A 15,474-nucleotide genomic window follows, 5' to 3' on the forward strand; every position below is an offset into this window, starting at 1 on the left:
TACTGAGGTTTGGAAGAAAAGGTAAGTTAAGCCTTAGGTTCATTGGCCCATAAGAAGTCATTGAACGTGTGGGTCCAGTGGCCTATAAGCTAGCTTTACCACCAGAGCTGGATAAGATCCATAATGTGTTCCATGCATCAATGCTAAGAAGATACCGCTCAGATCTTTCACATGTCATCTCCATGGAAGAAATTGAAGTACAACCGGATTTGACATATGAAGAAGAACCTATACGGATCCTGGCTCGGGAAGTGAAAGAGTTGAGGAATAAGCAGATTCCACTGGTGAAAGTGCTTTGGAGGCACCACAACACCGAGGAGGCAACTTGGGAAAGTGAAAAGATGATGAGGCAACAGTTCCCTCAACTGTTTGCATCAGGTAAATTTTGAGGACGAAATTTAAATTAGAGGGGAAGAGTTGTAACACCCTCCCTGTAGCAACTCCATACATTCTACTGTTTCGTGACCAGTGTCAGTCCGAACAGCTAGAATGTCCGAAAAAATATTTAAACTAAAGTGAGGAACCATAATTAACTCAGATATTAATAAGAAAAATTTAGAAAAATTTTAGAAATAAAATACAACCAAGTTAAATGAGCCGGTGCCCTAGCGATGGGTAACCCTGTGGAAAGTTGCGGTCTTCGTAGCTAGAAGCCTTAAACCCGAGAGAAAATTCATAAAATAATTTTTGAAACTCCAGATAAGAGTCATTGAGGTTTTTATGATATTAGAATACCAAGAAAATGCTTAGAAAAATTTTTTGATCAATACAGACGATTTTGGCTCAATAAGCCAAACAGAGGGCATTTTGGTCATTTCGTCTTAAGAAATGATTTTTGGCCGACTTGTCCAGTTAAGTAAATAATTATTATGATATAAAATATGAATAAATATTGCTAAAAAATTAAATTGAAATTGAATAGAAAAGAAAGAAAAAGAAAATAGAATCAAATACCCAATTATGATATCATGCATATGCAAGCATGATACAATAAAATTTGTGGGCCAATTAGAATTCAACAAGCACACATTAAAACAATTAAAAGGAGATAAAATTTGAAAAAAATCAGTTGTCTTCCTCCCTTGTTTCAGCCAGCCGAGACCCTCCCCTAAACCTTTCCACCGTTAAAGCTTTCTCAAGGCTTATATCCCATGCAATTCTACCATAAAAACCCTAGCCTTCTTCACAAAAAATTAACCTAGCTCCTTGAGGAAGCTTTAGATAGCAGAAATTTGAAGAAAAAATTGAAGTTGTAACAAGCCCAAAGAGTATCCAATTTAAGGTTAGTGCACTAAACAATTTCTTTTCTTTCTTTAATCTTGTAAGCATGCTAAATCAAGTAGAAATTGTGTGAAATTAAAAGAAAAACTTGAGTAAATGAAATCTCTAAATTTGAAAGCCATGAGAAAGTTTAAGGATTATTGGTTTTTGATGAAATTAAGTGGCTTAATTATGTTATTGATGAGTATAGAAGATGGATAAAGTGATTTGGTATGAGTTTAGTGTGTGTATGCTATGAATTGGAAATTGGAGTTAGGGTTTGAGCATGAAATTGAGACTTTGATCATGCAATGATGAAAGTAAGTTTTAATGGTCAATTAGTGACCATTTGGGTATGTGTGAATGAGAAATGAAGTAGTTTGTGTAGTGGGAATTGAAGTTAGTGTTGCTGCCTTGGCTGACCTACAGGACTGACCATGAGTATAGCAGGTTTAGGCAGTAATAATTGGAGTTGTAGAGGTTCAATTGGTGAAAGGCCAATTGGACATGAAACTAAACACATAATGGCACAACTTTGGTATAGAAACCTTGCCCAGAAAACCAAACTAAGTTGACCTAAAAATTGCCCTAATCCGGGTGACCTGCATTCTGCCTGGGCAAAATGACCAAATAAATTGTGTTTATTCATTTGGTCATAACTCAGTGTAGAAAGGTTCAATTGACCTAAAATTTTACCAACAGAAAGATGAGACATAGATCTACAACTTTTATGAAGAACACAAATCCAAATTCTAACCATAATCTAGTCAAATTGCCAACCAAACTTAGGTTACCAAATCTGGCAGAACCAGTTTTGCCCAGAATTTTGGATTCTGTCCAATCAGGCCAGTTATGGTATTTAGGCCATAACTTGAGCTACAAAACTCAAAATAGAGTAATTTAAAAAAGGAAATGTAACTAGACAAAATAAGAAACAACTTTCATGGAGACAATTTTATCAAATTCCTACTGTAAAAATGACCAATGGAACAGTAAACACAAGGCTTGAATATGAAAATTTTGAACAACTAGCACTAAGCTTAGAAATGGTATTGGCAACCAATACCAACAATTTTAGAATGCAAAATGTGGTATGTTGGGAGTATTAGAACCAACGTACCTATTGTCTATGCAAAAGTCAACATTTTAGTTGACTAATGAAATGAATAGTAACACATAAACTTAAATTTCAAGAATTGTAAAGTTTAAAAGTGTAACATGTCTTAGTACACCTAGCAAGATTGGTTTGGATAGGTTGGCATGCCAATAGGGTTCAGTTAGCATTATTGCACATGGCATTATGCCATTCTGTGATTTCATGGCTTTTAGCCATTCTGACATTGTGTTAAGACTTGGCTTTGTGCCTAATGTTATTACAGCTTATTAGTTGTTCTGTTGCACACCAGGAGACACACATGTGACCGATGGTGTGATGTGACCGATGGTGTGATGTGACCGATGGTGTGACGGCCCGAGGCACTTGATACCCAATGCCAGTTTACCCGTTTATCCAGTCCAGTCATCCAGTATAGGTTACTTGGGCAACCAAAAATGAAAGTTGATAAATTTAATGAAATAATGAATATAACAAGTACCAAATAAATAAGACTACCAATAATTATCAAAAATTTATCTGCATGAGACATCAATACACTCACTGCATATTTATTTTTTATTTGTTCTTTTTATTTTATTATTAGCACCACTAAGCATTATTGCTTAGCGTGTCGCTTTTGGCCACGTGTAGGTTCTGGAGAGACAGACAGAGAGCCCAGCAGACCACAGACTGGGTGAGGTCACAGATCTGTCTAGCGTCAGAGTCACCTCTCATCTACAGTGCATCAGTGGTAGGACCTTTAGGTCCCTTTTGAAATTATGTTTTTGCATTTTGTATTAGGTAGTAGTTTGTGATTTGTAAATTATGAACTCATGTAAATAGCAAATTTATGTAATCATATATTGATGTACATATTTTGAAGAATTTTGTTAATTAATATAATTTGAGAATATCTTCATGAAATTTTAGTTGATTTTGAATTTGAATGAAATTGTGGATTAATATTGAGAACTTGAAATGATTGCTAATGTTGAGACCATGTTGATGGTTATTGGAGTTTGAGAATAATTGTAAATGATTATTGGAAGTGTTTTTCACAGGTTCTGAAAAGTTATTTTCTCCATTTTTAGTCGGTACTCTGTCGTATTTTCTATAAAATTTTCGGAACTTCAAATAAATTATAATTTCAATAAATGACTTAAATGAATTATATTTCATAAATTGTACTTCATAACTATGAAAAAAATAAATTATGAAGAATAAAAAAAATGATTGAATTAAAATAGGGTGTTCCGGTACACTACGTGGCATATCTTGCTCAGCTACACTGTAGACGGGTAAGGGGTGTCACAGATCAGCCGAAACTTTTTGTTAGCCCTAGTTGCCAACCTCAGGATACTGACATGCCACACTCCCCACCTCATCATTTACCTCATTTTAATTATTAGCAGCGATTACGTTTGCTCAAGTACCTTTATCAAGAGAAGATCACACTCATTAGGTTCATTTAACCATGGATAAGTAAACGTGGATGCAAACAAGTCTTTCAATTTCAATATGAAATATTCAAGTAGTTTTATAAGTATACAATTCGATATTAGTAATTACAACCAAATCTATTCTCAAGATATCTCCACATGTCTTGCCCTAAGACTCTTTAACCTAAGCTCTGACACAACTTTAGCATGTAACACCCTAACCCTATCTGCAGTTAGAGTAGTGTGTACATGCCCCTGAGATACACCCAAGAGTATATCTCAAGGGATTAACACTTTCTCTTACAAGTTTGGATTTCCTTATTTCCAATTTTTCTTCATATTGGGGAAAACAGTGGAAGATTTAAAAATTTCAAGTTTATTTAAGTCATAAGAAAACCAACTTATAAGTTTTCCATCTATTTAGGATTTCTCAAATAATGATATTTAATTTCAAATTTGAAGACAAAAAATTGATAGAGTTTCCTTTAAAATTATAAGTAATTATAAGTGTCCCATGTCACGACCTAACCTATGGGCTGGACCGGCACTAGGACCTGGGCCAGCCTAAAGCCCCTGAGGCCCGTAGTAAGCATAACTATTCACTAACCCAACTCTAAGGCCCATTTGGGCCCAATATCAAGAAATCAACCGGACATAGTCCGGCCATAAAATGGACCTACCAACGGGGAGTTTTTGACTCACCCAACTTGTAAACACAGTAAATACTCAATTGGGGAGCTCAGCTCACCCTCCACATACTCATATCATCATAAAAACATATGGGAGCTCAGCTCCCTCATCCAGTCCATCAAACATACATATCATTATATGTTTACAGGTCCAACATGATAATAATATTACAAACCAAAATCAAATAAATACTTCTAACACATGCGGAAATTCTAGGAGTTAATAAAATTACACAAACATTGATAAACCACCTGCGAGGGAAGAAAGCAGGTTAACCTCAAAAATATCCTCCTGTGGCCTGGAAAAATATTGAACAGGAGTGAGCGTTCGACTCAGAGAGTAAAATATCAATTTTAACCATAATCTCTATAACTATCTAGAACTAGTGCACCCTGTAGAGTGAAATGCAGCATCAGCAATAAATTCACATCATAACATCAAAAAGGTAATTTGGAGCACTCACACACCCTGTAATATCATTCATAATATATGGGAGCTGATCCCCTATACAGCTCTCTTAAATCCAACCTGGTGCCAGCGAAGAACTCAAGCCGGACTTTCGCTTAATAAATCAAATCGGGGGTCTCAGCGAAGAACTCAAGCCGTGACTACCCCCCGATGGATCGGGCCCCAGCGAAGATCTCAAGCCGTGACTACCCGTCCTATCCATAGTCCACACCACATCACACGCACGCCAACGCACGCACACTGCTCCAAATTACCACAGCAACATACATGACACTTTCACAGTTATGAATGCAACATAAATCGTGCCTAAAGTTTATCTACATAGATATATGCATATAAGTGATGCATGGGCATGCTTGAACATATAATAATAGTGAAATTACAATTAAAATTAATATTTTACTCACAGATTTGATAACGGTCACTGTGGCGGCTGGGCGGAGGAAGAAGGCTGTCCCGGCTCACCTGATAATTTCATTACAATTATTTAATACAAATGACTCAATACAATCAAGAAAAGACCAAATACGTCCTAAGTCGTGCCAAAAATTCGGCAGAGTCTCCCCTATACCAAGGACCTACCCAACCTGCAAAAGGGCTCAAAACACACTTCTATATTCATAATCCATATATCCACAACTCAATCACATCACACAGCCCCTCCTGGGCCCATCAAATCATTCATTCATCACAATATGTAAAATTTCAATTTAATCCTTATAATTGATCATTTTTGCAAAAATTGCCCAAACAAGCTCTAAAAATTCTAAAACTTTGCCCCGCGGTCCTTAGCAATATTACTAGGCTATTGTAAAAAGAATTATAATTTTCTGAGCTACCACGAATATTTTATGGATTTTTAATCCTATTTAAGCACTAGAAAATTACGAAAAAGCAAGGTTCGTGTTTACCTTTGCCGATTCAGACTTCGGGACGCGCCGACGCCCGACAATGGGGTAGCCAAAACCTCGTCCAATTCGTAGACTTTTCCAGAACGTCCGCTTTGGCCCAAATTTGCGCACTGTCAACTGTCGAATTTCTGCGAATTGAGGATATCTACACGAAGCCCACAACACGGGGGTTAGTACATAAATTTTTCAGAATTTTCTAAGCTCATTTAATGCTCGGAAAAACACTGCGAAGTTTCGTGGGACCCACCGAAAAACGGTGTCGGAAAATTTTGAAATTTATATCCCCGCGAAGCTCTCGACGAGTGGAGCGCTCTGGTACTCTCGGTTTTCTCGTGGGGTTCACAGTTTGTGAGAAATCTAGCCCGAAAGTCAAAATGGGCTAAAACTTCCCGGGCAAAAATTGGACAAACCGTTCGATGGATTTCGGTGTTCTTGGTGTCTATGGAAAGCTCTCGACGAGTAGATGAGTTTAGACACAAGACCCGGTCCGATTGGTGGCCGGATTTTGGCCGGGAAGACAAAAGGTCGCGCGCGCGCTGCGCCTTGCTTCTGGAGCCATTTTCCGACGTTCCAGGCAGCGGCCGGCCGTGGGGAAGGGCTGAGGCGGCGCGCCGGCGAGGTGGGGTGGCAGGGGAGGCAGCGGCGCGGCAAGGGGAGGAGGGAGGAGAGAGAAAAGAGAGAGAGAAGGGGAGGAGGTCGGACGAGCGCGGGGAAGGGAAGAAGAAAAAGAAAAGGCCGATCCGATTCGACCAGTCCGATCCGGTCCGGTTCGATTTGGCCTGTTCGATTCAGGATACAAAATTTTTGAAGTTTTTACTCTTCCTCGGGACCAAAAACGAGGTCCAAAAATTTCGAAAAAATTCCAGAAAACTCAGAAAAATTCGTAGATTCCAAATATATTTTTAGTTTTGCCACGTGGTCTTTAAATTAATTTTTAAAAATCATCAAAGTTTATATTTTCAGAAAATCGAATCCGATTTTTAAAATCCGAAAAAATCTCAAAAAAAATTCCTAAAATTTAAATAAAATTAAAATACCAAAAATGCTCATAAAATAATAAAATTTAAAATTTTAGGGTGTTACATTCTTCCCCCCTTACAGAAAATTCGTCCTCGAATTTTACACAAGGCAGAATAAAGCACATGATTATATATTGAACAGATAAGGGTACTTGCTACGCATGTCCCGTTCTGACTCCTAGGTGCACTCTTCCACTGACTGGTCCTCCACAAAACCTTAACCATAGGGATCTCTTTTGATCTTAGCTGTCTCACTTGGTAGTCCACTATGGCTACAGGTTGCTCCTCAAATGTCAAATTCTCCTTTAGCTCTATTACATCCGGCTGTAGTACATGAGAAGGATCTGGAATGTATTTCCTGAGCATGGAGATGTGAAACACAAGATGAACGTGAGAAAGGTTGGGTGGTAGTTCCAACCGGTAGGCAACTGCTCCAACTCTATCAGTAACCTCAAAAGGTCCAATATACCGAGGTGTCAACTTGCCCTTCTTTCTAAATCTCATCACTCTCTTCATCGGAGAAACCTTCAGGAATACATAGTCGCCTACTGCAAACTCCATATCCCTCCGTCTGGGGTCTGCATAACTCTTCTGCCTACTGAAAGCTGTTTTCAATCGTTCCCTGATTAAAGGAACTATCTCTGAAGTGTACTGCACTAGGTCTACATCATGCACCTTCGCTTTCCCCATTTCTGTCCAACACAGAGGAGACCTACACTTTCTTCCATATAGTGCCTCATAGGGTGCCATCCCTATGCTGGAATGGTAACTGTTGTTGTAGGCAAACTCCACCAAAGCTAGCTGATCATCCCATTGACCTCTAAAATCTAAGACACTCATGCGAAGCATGTCTTCCAGTGTTTGGATTGTCCTTTCGATCAGTCGTCTGAGGGTGGAAAGTCGTACTGAAGTTCAACTGTGTGCCAAGTGCCTCCTGCAACTTTCTCCAAAACCGCGAAGTGAACTGGGGCCCTCTGTCAGATATTATGGAAGCCGAAACTCCATGCAATCTGACTATTTCTCGAATGTAAAGTCGGGCGTACTGTGCCACAGAATATGTAGTCTTCACAGGCAAGAAGTGAGCTGATTTGGTTAGGCGGTCTACAATTACCCATATCGAATCATATCCTCGTGTGGTACGAGGCAACCCAGTCACAAAATCCATAGTGATCATTTCCCACTTCCATTCTGGGATAGGGAGCTCTTGCAGCTTCCCTGACGGTCTCTGGTGTTCAAACTTCACCTTCTGACAAGTCAAGCACTTGGACACAAAGTCTGCTATGTCTCTCTTCATGCCATTCCACCAGTAGCTATCTTTCACATCATGATACATTTTGGTGGAACCTGGGTGGACATTGTACAGTGTATAGTGTGCCTCTCGCATGATTTCATTCCTGAGGTTGTCCACATCGGGCACACATATCCTAGAACCTTGCACTAGGGCGCCATCATTGGCAAATCCAAACTCACCACCTTCACCCTGCTGTACTCTTTCTATGATCTTCATCAATTGTTGGTCTCTGTGCTGGGAAACTCTAACTCTGTCTCTCAAGTCTGGCCTCACTGAAAAATAAGCCAACAATACCCCTTCATCTGAAAGATCTAGGATTAAACCTTGATCCATCAACTCATGTACCTCCTGAATCAATGGTTTCTTCTCTGCTGAAATGTGCGCTAAACTGCCAGAAGATTTTCTGCTCAAAGCATCTGCTACTACATTGGCCTTCCCAGGGTGGTACTGGATGGTGCAATCATAGTCTTTCAGAAGCTCCATCCATCTCCTCTGTCTCAAGTTTAAATCCCTCTGTTGGAAGATGTACTTCAAACTCTTGTGGTCGGTGTATATCTCGCACACTTCACCATACAGGTAGTGTCTCCAGATTTTTAGTGCAAAGACTACAGCCGCCATTTCCAGATCATGGGTGGGGTAGTTCTGCTCATGCCTCTTCAGCTGCCTTGAAGCATAAGCCACTACTTTTCCATTCTGCATCAAAACACACCCTAGGCCAACTCTGGAGGCGTCACAGTACACGGTGTATCCTTCACCACTCATAGGTAGTGTCAACACAGGGGCAGTGGTTAGACACTCCTTAAGCTTCTGGAAACTCTCCTCACAGTCATCTGTCCAAATGAATGGAACATTCTTCCGGGTTAACTTAGTTAGGGGAGCTGCTATCCTGGAAAAATCCTGTACAAAACGCCTATAGTAGCCAGCTAGACCCAGAAAACTTCGCACCTCAGTGACTATTGTAGGCCTAAGCCAATCAGTTACAGCTTCAATTTTCTTGGGATCCACTTGAATACTGTTACTAGAAACCACGTGTCCCAAGAATGAGATGCTTTCTAGCCAAAATTTACATTTTGAAAATTTGGCATATAGCTGGTGCTCCCTCAAAGTCTGCAACACCATTCTCAAGTGCCACACGTGTTCTTCCTCGGTCCGAGAGTATACCAAAATGTCATCTATGAATACGATGACAAAACGGTCCAAAAATGGCTTGAACACCCGGTTCATCAAGTCCATGAAGGCTGCTGGTGCATTAGTGAGTCCAAAAGACATCACCAAGAACTCATAATGACCATATCTTGTCCTGAATGACGTTTTCGACACGTCCTCATTCCTGATTCTCAACTGATGGTAGCCTGATCGCAGGTTTATCTTGGAAAAGAATCTAGCCCCTTGGAGCTAATCAAACAGATCGTCGATCCGAGGAAGTGGATACTTATTCTTCACAGTCACCTTGTTCAGCTGTCTATAGTCAATGCACAACCTCAATGACCCATCCTTCTTTCTCACAAATAGAACAGGAGCACCCCAGGGTGAAGTGCTCGGACGTATGAAACCTTTGTCCAACAGCTCCTGTAGTTGCTCTTTTAACTCTTTCAATTCTGCTGGGGCCATCCTGTAAGGTGGCATTGATATGGGGTTTGTACCCGGAACAACATCAATGCAGAACTCTATTCCCCTTTCTGGTGGCAACCCTGGAAGCTCTTCAGGGAAGACATCCATGAATTCTCTGACAACAGGAACATTTTCCATGTTGACACCTTCTACAGATGTATCTCTCACCAATGCCAAATACCCTTGGCATCCACGCCTCAACATTTTTCTAGCACTAATTGCTGACATCAAGTTATATGGAGCCACGCTCCTGTCACCATCAAGGCTAAACTCTTCCACACCGGGTATGTGGAAATACACTTTTTTGTTCCTGTAGTCTAAGGTGGCATAATGAGTTGCCAACCAGTCCATTCCCAAAATTACATCAAAATCAATCACTGGTAGAGGAACCAAGTCTGTTGGGAGGATCTTTCCATCCACCACTACTGGGCTACCCGGAAAAACCATATCTACATCTATGTTATCACTAAGTGGGGTAGCTACCGACAAAGGACATTCTACGGTTGTAGGGTTTATACCCAACCTCATGGCAAACACAGGGGAGACAAATGAGTGCGTAGCACCCGGATCTATCAAAACACGAGCCTCATAGGAACAGACCAGAAGAATACCTGCCACAACTGCATTTGAAGCTTGAGCATCCTGGTGGGTCAGGGTGAAAACCCGAGCTTGACCCCTACCCCGAGTGGCAGAACCTTGATACTGACTTCTACCTCCTGATCTGCCTCCAAATCCACGTCCCCCTTGTCCTCGGCCCTGTTGGCCACTGAACTGACTGCCTGCCATGCTAGAAGCACCCGGATACAACTGACGAGGAACATTCGCAACAGAACCCTGTGACCCCATCTGTGGCTCGCTGAACACGGGGCATTCCCTAGCAAAGTGACCTAGTTGGCCACACCTGAAGCATACTCCTGAACCCATCAAACAAGGTCCTGAATGTCCTCTTCCACACTGTGCACAAGATGCTAAGGAAGATCCTGAACCAGACCCAGAACTGCTGTACCCTGAACTGTGACCACTGCTGGATTCGTATCCAGGTCTGAACCCTTGAGGTTTGTGTCTAAAACCACTCTTCTTGTTCCTACTTTTTCCTTTGTAATTACTCTGGCCACCACTGTCTGGAGTACCCATTTGGGGAACACCAGTAGAACCCTCTGCTCTATTTTTCTTTGCTCTTCCGCTGTCATCCACAGTATAGCTAATCTCAATCTGTCTAGCTTGATCAACCACCACATTAAAAGACTGATCAGACATCATGGCCAGGTTCGCATACCTTCTGTCAAGCCCCTTTAGGAATCTTTTCACCTTCATAGTTTCTGTAGCTACTGCTGTAGGGGCATATCTGCTCAATTCCGTAAATTGCAGAGCATATTCATCTACAGACCTGCCATTCTGTCTTAAGGCCTCAAAGGCCCACTGCTTCTGATCTCTGAAGCTTTCTGGCACAAACCGATTGATGAACAGTTCCACAAACTGAGTCCACGACAAACCCTCCATCCGAGGTAATATGTAGTCATTCATCCATTGTCTAGGCATAGGCCCCATGACATGCTGCATACACTCTATAAGTCTTCTATCAGTCAACTGCAATTCTGTTCCTGCCTGTCTGCAGAAATTCAAAAACCGATATGCATCATCTGACACATCATAAGTACCTGGCACCAACTTCTTAAAATTGATTATCTGTTTGTAAGGTTCCCCTCTTGGTGCGGTGGATCATTCGCTGTGGAGGGTGGACCATATACTGCGCCATCATATCGATGGTCCTCTGCAAACCAGCTAGAGTAGCTGCCATGGGGTCCATGGGACCCTGTGCCATGAAAGACTGATCCTGAACTGTTGGCAACTGCTCTTCTACTTGAGCAGCTCTAGGCCTCCTACCCCGCCTCCTCGAGGCAGGCGCCTCATCCTGTGCCGACACCTCGTCAGGCACATCTGTTCAGTGCGATGGCGGCTCTCACCTTCTACGCATTTTCCTGAAATTCAGCAGCATTAGCCCACAAAATTCAAAATTACTCATTACACAGCCCTATAGACTCATATTTACACACAATATATGAAGCAGAAACTAGAAGCAAAGATAACAATGCAAGACGAATGTGGACCCTATTTTTTTTTTTTTCCGCATGTGACTCCTAGTAGACTCTTCCCAACACTTTAGATGAACATTCCCTAAGAATCTGGAGCCTAAGCTCTAATACCACATTTGTCACGACCCAACCTATGGGCCGGACCGGCACTAGGACTTGGGCCAGCCTAAAGCCCCCGAGACCCGTAGTAAGCCTAACTATTCACTAACCCAACTCTAAGGCCCATTTGGGCCCAATATCAAGAAATCAATCGGACATAGTCCGGCCATAAAATGGACCTACCAACGGGGAGTTTTTGACTCACCCGACCTGTAAACACAGTAAATACTCAATTGGGGAGCTCAGCTCACCCTCCACATACTCATATCATCATAAAAACATATGGGAGCTCAGCTCCCTCATCCAGTCCATCAAACATACATATCATTATATGTTTACAGGTCCAACATGATAATAATATTACAAACCAAAATCAAATAAATACTTCTAACACATGCGAAAATTCTAGGAGTTAATAAAATTACACAAACATTGATAAACCACCTGCGAGGGAAGAAAGCAGGTTAACCTCAAAAATATCCTCCTGTGGCCTGGAAAAATATTGAACAGGAGTGAGCGTTCGACTCAGAGAGTAAAATATCAATTTTAACCATAATCTCTATAATTATCTAGAACTAGTGCACCCTGTAGAGTGAAATGCAGCATCAGCAATAAATTCACATCATAACATCAAAAAGGTAATTTGGAGCACTCACACACCCTGTAATATCATTCATAATATATGGGAGCTGATTCTCTATACAGCTCTCTTAAATCCAACCTGGTGCCAACGAAGAACTCAAGTCGGACTTTCGCTTAATAAACCAAATCGGGGGTCCCAGCGAAGAACTCAAGCCGTGACTACCCCCCGAAGGATCGGGCCCCAGCGAAGATCTCAAGCCGTGACTACCCGTCCTATCCATAGTCCACACCACATCACACGCACGCCAACGCACGCACACTGCTCCAAATTACCATAGCAACATACATGACACTTTCACAGTTATGAATGCAACATAAATCGTGCCTAAAGTTTATCTACATAGATATATGCATATAAGTGATGCATGGGCATGCTTGAACATATAATAATAGTGAAATTACAATTAAAATTAATATTTTACTCACAGATTTGACAACGATCACTGTGGCGGCTGGGCGGAGGAAGAAGGTTGTCCCGGCTCGCCTGACAATTTCATTACAATTATTTAATACAAATGACTCAATACAATCAAGAAAAGACCAAATACGTCATAAGTCGTGCCAAAAATCCGGCAGAGTCTCCCCTATACCTAGGACCTACCCAACCTGCAAAAGGGCTCAAAACACACTTCTATATTCACAATCCATATATCCACAACTCAATCACATCACACAGCCCCTCCTGGGCCCATCAAATCAATCATTCATCACAATATGTAAAATTTTAATTTAATCCTTATAATTGATTATTTTTGCAAAAATTGCCCAAACAAGCTCTAAAAATTCTAAAACTTTGCCCCGCGGTCCTTAGCAATATTACTAGGCTATTGCAAAAAGAATTATAATTTTCTGAGCTACCACGAATATTTTATGAATTTTTAATCCTATTTAAGCACTAGAAAATTACGAAAAAGCAAGGTTCGGGTTTACCTTTGCCAATTCCGACTTCGGGGACGCGCTCGGGATGTCTGACAATGGGAAGGGGGGGGTAGCCAAAACCTCGGTCCAATTCGGAGACTTTTCCGGTAACGGGTCTGTCTGGCCCGAAATTTGCAGACCCGGTCAACTGTCGAATTTCTGCGAATTGAGGATACCTACATGAAGCCCACAACACGGGGGTTAGTACATAAATTTTTCAGAATTTTCTAAGCTCATTTAATGCTCAGAAAAACACTGCGAAGTTCCGTGGGACCCACCAAAAAACGGTGGCGGAAAATTTTGAAATTTATATCCCCGCGAAGCTCTCGACGAGTGGAGCGCTCTGGTACTCTTGGTTTTCTCGTGGGATTCACAATTTGTGAGAAATCTAGCCCGAAAGTCAAAATGGGCTAAAACTTCCCGGGCAAAAATTGGACAAACCGTTCGATGGATTTCGGGGTTCTTGGTGTCTATGGAAAGCTCTCGACGAGTAGATGAGTTTAGACACAAGACTATGTCCGATTGGTGGCCGGATTGGCTGGATTTTGGCCGGAAAGACGAAAGGTCGCGCGCGCGCTGCGTCTTGCTTCTGGAGCCGTTTTCCGGCGCTCCAGGCGGCCGCCGGCCGTGGGGGAGGGCTGAGGCGGTGCGCCGGCGAGGTGGGGTGGCAGGAGAGGTGGTGGCGCGGCAAGGGGAGGAGGGAGGAGAGAGAAAAGAGAGAGAGAGAAGGGGAGGAGGTCGGACGTGCGCAGGGAAGGGAAAAAGAAAAAGAAAAAGAAAAGGCCGGTCCGATTCGACCGGTCCGATCCGGTCCGGTTCGATTTGGCCGGTTCGATTCAGGATACAAAATTTTTGAATTTTTTACTCTGCCTCTGGACCGAAAACGAGGTCCAAAAATTTCAAAAAAATTTCAGAAAACTCAGAAAAATTCGTAGATTCCAAATATATTTTTAATTTTGCCACGTGGTCTTTAAATTAATTTTTAAAAATCATCAAAGTTTATATTTTCGAAAAATCGAACCCGATTTTTAAAATCCGAAAAAATCTCAAAAAAAATTCCTAAAATTTAAATAAAATTAAAATACCAAAAATGCTCATAAAATAATAAAATTTAAAATTTTAGGGTGTTACATCCCATTTGGAGCATTTATAAGTAGTTAAAACTTGATTGTTCTACTTTGTAGTTTTAGGGCATTTATCAATTTTTCATGGACATAAAGATCACAGCAATGCAACTTTCCTAGCTCAAGTTATGAACTTTTAAAAGTGACTGATCTTGCAACCTACTAGCAGACTTAAATCTCCACACACACACACAAGCTATTATTTCCTTCCATTTACATATCTTCTTTATCCCTAACAAACTCTTTACTCAAATATGATAAAAAACATGAGTTATAGCACTAACCTTAATTGTGAACCAACTGCTGCCCCTCCCCCCACCACACCCCCCCCCCACCCCCCGCCCTCCCCTTTTCCCTTCAAATCTCCACCATCCCTGTAATAAATTAGGGTTCTTCAAGCTTGATTCACCTAGTCTCTTGCTCCCTTTGCTTAAGCCTCCAAAAATGGGTTAATATATGATTTTTGTTTGGGATTCCCTCTTCAAATTTGAGAGAATTTGGGCTGTTAAAAGAAAACAAAAAAAAGGACGGAGAAGGATGAGAATGGCCAGCTGAAATGGGAGAAGAAGATAAGGATGTTTTTATTAGCTTTTAACCATTGGTCCATGAGTTTTTTTCTTCTATTATTTCTATTCTTTCTCCCAAACTTTGTAATTTATTCAAGTTAGGCCTCCAATATTTTGTTGCCCCTTAACTTATTAATTAATTCAATTTGGTACTCTAACCTTTGGTGGTTGGATTCTTAGGTATGCATAGAGGCAATTTCACACACAAATAAATTTTGAAATTTACATAAATACCTTTTAGGGTAAA

The sequence above is a fragment of the Hevea brasiliensis genome, chromosome 10 (assembly GCF_030052815.1).
Source record: "Hevea brasiliensis isolate MT/VB/25A 57/8 chromosome 10, ASM3005281v1, whole genome shotgun sequence".
Taxonomy (NCBI): domain Eukaryota; kingdom Viridiplantae; phylum Streptophyta; class Magnoliopsida; order Malpighiales; family Euphorbiaceae; genus Hevea; species Hevea brasiliensis.